The sequence below is a fragment of the Eumetopias jubatus genome, unplaced genomic scaffold (assembly GCF_037043125.1).
Source record: "Eumetopias jubatus isolate StellerSeaLion01/CBP00866 unplaced genomic scaffold, mEumJub1_p1.0 scaffold_4, whole genome shotgun sequence".
In the NCBI taxonomy this organism is placed as follows: Eukaryota; Metazoa; Chordata; class Mammalia; order Carnivora; family Otariidae; genus Eumetopias; species Eumetopias jubatus.
In genome coordinates this window covers 176,682,471-176,689,440 of record NW_028274810.1, presented here as the reverse complement: position 1 = coordinate 176,689,440, position 6,970 = coordinate 176,682,471, and the positions used below count along the sequence as shown (strand labels likewise).

The following is a 6,970-nucleotide window of genomic DNA, read 5'->3' as shown; positions in this document are numbered from 1 at the left end:
ACCCAAAATTAGAATAATATTTTTGTGCTAATGAAGAATACATCTCCTTTCCCTACACTTACCACATTCCTAGGTACTTTTTCTAGCTCAAGAGGCCATATATACCCAAGCAAACCTCTGGATCAAGACAGAAATGCGAATGATGAGCAAGAGATCTGAGATTGACCTGAAGTCCAAGAGAAGCATATAGCCAGTTCTGTTGCCTCAAATTTTCTAGATCTCTTGGTTATTTGCTGTTATTTGTGGGTTTACTAATAATTCATGCAGTCATGTAGCTTCATGTCTCCATCCTTTGTACTCTCCGTTCCCTGTACCAGGAAGCCCCACTTTGGTTCTTCCCCTAGGCAACCTCTTTTTTCTCTATTAAGCCTCAAGTCAGTGCTTAGAATCACTCCAGACACCTCCTAGTTTCTCATGAATGTTATCATCAAACGGGTCCTCCCACTGTAATTGAAATCATAGTGCTGTTTCACCAAGCAGGCCCTAAATACCTGTGGGCAGCCTATAGAGCCCATTGTTAAGAGCTCAGTCTTTGGAGTCCAACAAGCCAAGGCTTGACCATCAATTTTGCCATGTTTTATCTGTGCAACCTTACAGAGGTCCCTAACCTTTGATGAGTCATGGTTTCCTTATCTGTAAAATGGGGATAATAACATCTATTTTAGGATTTATATTTGGATTAAGTCAGGTAATACAGGTTGGTATACAAGTTGTCTCTGAATACCATCCAGCTACATAATATGTTCTGCTGACTCTAAGGCATATCTTTTTAGATTTAACGTCTCTGAAATGGAGTCTTGAAGTCACTGTTTGACAGGTGGCAGCTCTATAAAGTTGTCATTGCCTTTGCATACATCAGAAGGGCTGAGCCAAAACTTGCAGAATGGATGAAAACCCAGTAAGCAATACTGAAGCAAACAATCTTTAGCCTCTAGTAATCTATGGCTATTAGTCTCTTTGTACGAATTGTGCTTTAGGAAGAATGCATTTTCTTTTCTTTTCTTTTTTTTTTTTTTTTTGGGAGAAAATCACTTTATTCTAATTCACAAATGAGAACATCACAAAAGGTGATTTAAGGAGGCACACAAATATCTGCCCAATCCCAAATTCAAACCATCTCAATGAACTTCTATACAGTAAGAACAACCTTTTTTATTCCAATTCTGAAGAAAGCTGTATGTAATGATGAACGAGAAGCTTAACTGGTGTTTTACACTTTATATGTTCACCATTCACCATCAATTATATTTTTATGCTAAATTAACTTGGTTATGAGAGATGATTTTCCTTATCTTCAATTTGAACTTCTTGATTAGGCTAATCCATTTGCAAATCTGCACTGTTTCAGCACCTCGCTGAAACCTTCACAAAGCTTCAGGTCACCCTGGTTCTGGGCACACTCCAGAAACTGTTTCATCTCACAGTGGCATGGGCCAAACTGCTGCTGCTCCTGGTATGCTGGCTGGGTTTCCTGAGGCTCCTGGTAAGTGATGTCAGGCCTTGAAGGCTCAGCATTGCCTCCGCCACTGAAGCCCCCAGTGATGGCATGACCTATCGTGTGCCCGACAGCAGAGCCCACAGCCACGCCAGCTGCAGTGGTTGCCATCTGGGCCACGAGCCCTGGCTGCGGGGGCACAGCAGCAGGTGAGCCAACAGCAGCTGGTGGAGCCGCTGCCGGAGGCTGAGCTGCTGGCGCTGGTCTAGGTGCCACTTTCATCTGAGGTGCCCGGCTGGCCGGAGGGGCCATGCGGGAGGTGCGGCTCTGACTTCCACGCGGCATGGTGACTTGCAGAGCAGCTCAGGGTCTAGAAACCCAGAATGCATTTTCTTAACAGCCAAGTTACACAGAAACTTTTAAAACACAACCCATGTATAAATGAAACAACTGCATGAATAGTTTAACTATGAATATAAAAAACTTAGAACACTTTTTTGTCATTTAAAAATATGGCATATTTGCCAGTCTACTTATGTATTCATATTCTTTTATAGTATGAATTTAGCGCTACCTCTTTGAATGATTTTTAACTATAGTTTGGCTATTAAACAAGCACATGCTTAGAATTACACTTGGAGTTTGATACATTTTCTTTTAGTGGAACACTTTTCCCATCTTTGCCATTTTCAATGATACACTAAATGCTCTGTGCACTTAAACATTTTCCAAGTGTGTTGGCGTCTCTCTAATCTTTGCAATCAAAGGAACTGGGTAAATCACTTTGCTAGGGCAGCAACGCTTGCTTACTGCACAATAAATGGTAATCTAGAAGTTTTTAGATTTATTTTCTTCACAGACTGTTAAGATGTAATTTTCCTCAACTCAGTGTATTGATTTTATGTACCCTATCATAAAAATCCCAAGCCTGGGAAGCAACTCTTCAGTACCCCTGGCTCCACAGAGAACCAACAAACTTCACACAAAGACATCCATGCAATTTTCTTCAGAAGCACATTTAGTGTTTAATAATCCATACGATTCTCAGAAATTTTTTCTTATATCCATATTAAATTATCAATGGTGCATAGGTTTTGAGTTTCAGTCCTAAATCACTGGAATGAATTACCTTCTCTAGGGAAGCAGACATCCACATAGGCTCTTGAAGAAGTGCTGTCTGTGTAAAATAAACAGAAATTATTACCTTTCTGGCCTGGAGCAAGAGATTTTCAATCAAGTGCTCAACTCCACAAAGTGTTTGTGCTGCACTAAGCTGGACCATTGTCATCGGATGATATTAGACATAACCCTCTTGGACTCTCACGAGTCATATCAGCACTGGGACTGAAACTGACAGCACAAAATGAACTATGACACGGAGCCAGACGAGTCGTGGTTGCCCATCGGGGCGATGGGTTATGCGCACAGGCACATTTCCCATCCATCTCAGGAGGCACGCTGTGTCTGAGCCAATGAGGACGGGCTGAACCAAGCTTCCTGTTAGTTTCCATGCTCCCTGAGCAGAGACTCCCTTACCCCAGTACTACTGTGAGTCATTTCCAGGGCAGGACCTCCTTTTTTTTGTTTGCTTTTTGCCTGTTCTGGTTTGTCTGATGTTTGACCTTGACATGTTCGATGATTTCTGATCGTGGATAGTCACATGTTTATAGGGACAGGAAGAAACTCTAGTGACTGGATAGCATGATGGTACAGGGAGGGATGCCATTCATCCCCAACTCCAACAAAGCAGCAGGAGGGATGCACAAGACATGGGACAGCAGCCGGGAGAACCTCCTGAACATATAGCAGATTCCTTGTGAGCAGTAAACAAAATTTATTGTCTTAAACCACTATGATTTTTAAGTTGTTGTGTTTTTAACCACCGTATGACCTAGCCTATCCTGACCAACACGATTTTGAATCACAATTTGAGTGCTGCATTCTGTTTTTCTAATTTAACATTATGCCATTAGCATTTCCCACATTGTGCAATATTTTAAAATAATTATCCTTTCCAAAATGAGGTAATAATCCCTCAAGGAGATGCACCATCAGTTACTTAACTAATTCTTTATGATCAATTATGTAGACTCCCCTTTTGAAATAAATAATGATGAAAACAAATGAATAAAATTTCTTCAAATTAATTTCCAGGAGTCGGCTACTCATTTCTTTATTAAATTATAAATTAATGTATTTCTTGATAGTCTCAAACCATGTAAAGGTTTGAACATTTACAGTGGACCACACGGAGTGGGGCCAATACACTGGACTACCGGATGAACTTGACAATGGTTGTGTGGCATTGAAGATAACACAAGAGATAGGTCTACACAAAGCACTGTGCTCCTGTCCACAGCGGACTCAGTTACTAACTTTGCTTTCTGGCCCGAGAGGCCCTGGCAGTGGCTAGTGCTGCTGTCACGGGCATGGCCTCGTTGTCGCCCCAGCAGCCATCAGCGCTGCAGACCAGGGCGAGTTCTGTGACTGCTGCCTCGAGCCTTGTTGGCACCCAAGCTCTCAAGCAACAGGACAGTGCGCTCAGCAGGGCGTCCACTTGCTGCCTTCGGTCCCTGAGGCTACAGAGGCTGGAGACTATGAAGGATCTGATTGGACAGGAGGTGAGAGAGGTTACCGCCCCCAGGAGAGCTCAACCAATGAGAGATGGAAGCAGTGGTCACGCTCCTCGTATTGTCTTCCTCTCACGTAGAGTCTGAAAATGCAGTAGTTTCCTCTATAGGCTCTCTGAGGACGCTCAGCAAGACTGAACTCAACCTGTCGCCAACGCCATGTTTAGTAATGCACTCTCTTGTTCACCCTTCCTCCTTCCGGCCTGCCTGCATTTCCCCTTTATTCTTGCTTCCCTGGCTGAGCGAGACTCAAAACATGTTCGCACATGAAATTTTGCCTCAGATTTTGTCTTCTAGGGAACCTAGGCTATGAAGATTACTATTACTTGAAAAGACACTGGAAAGAACGAGAGGAAAAAAGTTAGGTGACTCTGTGTTAGCACTTTGATACTATTCTCACTATTCTAACATGGCTAAATGTGTTGCAAAGGAGACCAAATGCCTAATTCAAACTCGTGTTAACTTATGTATGTCACCAAAATGCTTTGGGGTTTGTATAGCTAGGCTAATGGGGCTTTTTAATATTCCATAAGCACTAAGGTTATATTTTGTGCATATAAGAAGGAAGGAAGGAAGGAAGGAAGAAAGGAAGGAAGGGAAAGGAAAGGAAAGGGAATGGGAAGGGAAAAGGAAAAGAAAGGAAAGGAAGAAAGAGAAAAGAAGGAAGGAAAACAAATAGTTGGACGATATCTAAGTGCTAAACTAACTACTCTGCATCTAGAACTTTTTTTTCTTTTAACTCTAGAGCCAACAAGATACGTAATTATAAAGAGAAAGTGGAAGTAGTATATTAGTATATTTTAAGTTAAACTATTAAAGAAAATACGCTAAATATAAAAAGCACAAATGTAATACATTTTGGTATAATGTTTTTTGTGTTTGTTTGTTTCCTGACCAGGTAGTGGGTATATCTAGGGTTTATGGTTGAAAAGTAAAATTATGAGAAAGAAAAATCCTTTATAGTGCTTGTCCAGCAAACTTAAACCTTTAAAATCATGTGTACAATTAAAGCAGCAAGCAGAATGATTATGTCATGCCCTTGGATAGTTCTTGCTCACCAACCATTTAAACCATGTTGCTTTAATCCAATCCTTGTCATGACAGATTAGGAGGAGGATGTGCAAGACATCCACCCAAGGGAAGTGGTGTAGAACATGCTTCATGTTGATGCTCTGTGAAGCTGAGTATTTATCCTCCAACTGTCCATCTGTCATTGACTGAACACTCTTTCCAGAGTCATTAACTCTCTTATCTTGCATGTGGGCACAGAGAGTTCCCACACCCAGCAACAAGCTGTGTAACAGATGCCCATATTCCTTAAAGCCTATTCTGTCATTCGGTTGTGCTCTTTCTGTGTCTGAGAACTTTTTCAGGAGCCCCTGAGGGCTGGGCTTCCTCAATATACACAGCAGACTGGAAATATCGGGGAATTAACACCATCAAATCCCTGTTCTCTCTCTATAACCAGTAACTCTTGGGAGCTGCTCCATCTCTCTTTTGGTGAGATAATTCTAAAATTCTGAGATGTTTGTTTTCACCAGTGCTACTCAAAACATGCTCTGTTGTCTGGTGCAGAAACGTTAGAGTCTGCTCTAGAAAGCATCACTCCATTTGGCTAGGTGATACATAATGCACACCCAGTAGGTGTCATCTCTGTTCTCTCTCTGTATTAGTCCGCTCAGGCCACTATCACAAATTACCAGAGGCTGGGTGCCTTAAACAAGCACTTATATCTCATAGGACTGGAAACTGGGAAGTCCAAGATCAAGGTGCTAGCAGTTTCTGTTCATAGTGAGGACTCTCTTCCTGGTTTGCAGATGACTGTTTTCCCACTGTGTTCTCACATATCACAGCCGGAAAGAGAAAGGCTCTGGTGTTTCTTATAAGGACGCTAATTCCATCACGGGGCCTCCATTCTCGTGGCCTAGGTATCTCCCAAAAGTTTCACCTCCTAAAGGCATACATTCAGGGTTAGGTCTCCAACATAGGAATTTTGGAGGGACATAGACATTTGTAGCACTGTCTTCTCTTCCATTTTGACTTGTTTTCCATTGTACTTCTCAAGTTCACAAATATCCTCATCAGCATAAAGCCTGTTAACAAATTGCTAGCTCAAATCCAACTTTTAACTATACCTTTCAGGGAATTATAGTCATTCACTGCTGGGTTCCACAAAGTGTCAGGGTCATTTATAAGGTAATATTTACTTCTCTGTGGTAACATTTCACACACAGTGTCAGGAACACATTAGGTATTCTGTAAATACTATATTCTTTCTCTTTATTCAAGTAACATATACATGAAGATACCTATGACAATAAATTAAAGGGAGCATGTGTTTTGGTTAAGAGTTAGAACTATGATGCCAGAATGCCTAGGTCAAAATTCTGGCTCCATCACTATTCGGCTGTATGATGTTGGGGAACTCAAGTAACTGTGTTTTCCATAATTTCCTTATCTGTAACTGGGGATATTAACCATATGTAAATTAAAGAATTATGAGGATTAGATAAGCTGATACATGTAGAGTGCTTAGAGGACTACATCAGTCAGAGTAAGTGCTACATATGTGTTATTTTTAATGATTGCTATGGACATCCTTCCCCCACCTTGATGCTTTCTTTTGAGAATAACACAGGGCCTCCTTTTCTGATGTTTATTCTTTAATACTTTTGTCTCTCCATAGTTCCATCAGAATTTCCCCATTTGGTCTGGGACTTTTGTTCTTTCTCTCACTTTCCCATATATTTTACAAAGTTGGTATATCTTCATAGATGATACTACAATGGTAGAAGCCATTCCTTTTTCTATTACTTTACTTAGAGAGATCATCGACTACCCCATTCAACTACCTGGCTTCCAAACTTACATCAGCATCCTTTGGGGTGCTCTTCAGGCATACACA

General features: G+C 41.2%; 1 pseudogene; it reads right to left on the bottom strand.

Annotated features, from left to right (window-relative positions):
* Positions 1 to 1,231: 1,231 nt before the first annotated feature.
* On the bottom strand, positions 1,232 to 1,780 carry LOC114215614 (coiled-coil-helix-coiled-coil-helix domain-containing protein 2 pseudogene; annotated as a pseudogene).
* Positions 1,781 to 6,970: the final 5,190 nt, after the last annotated feature.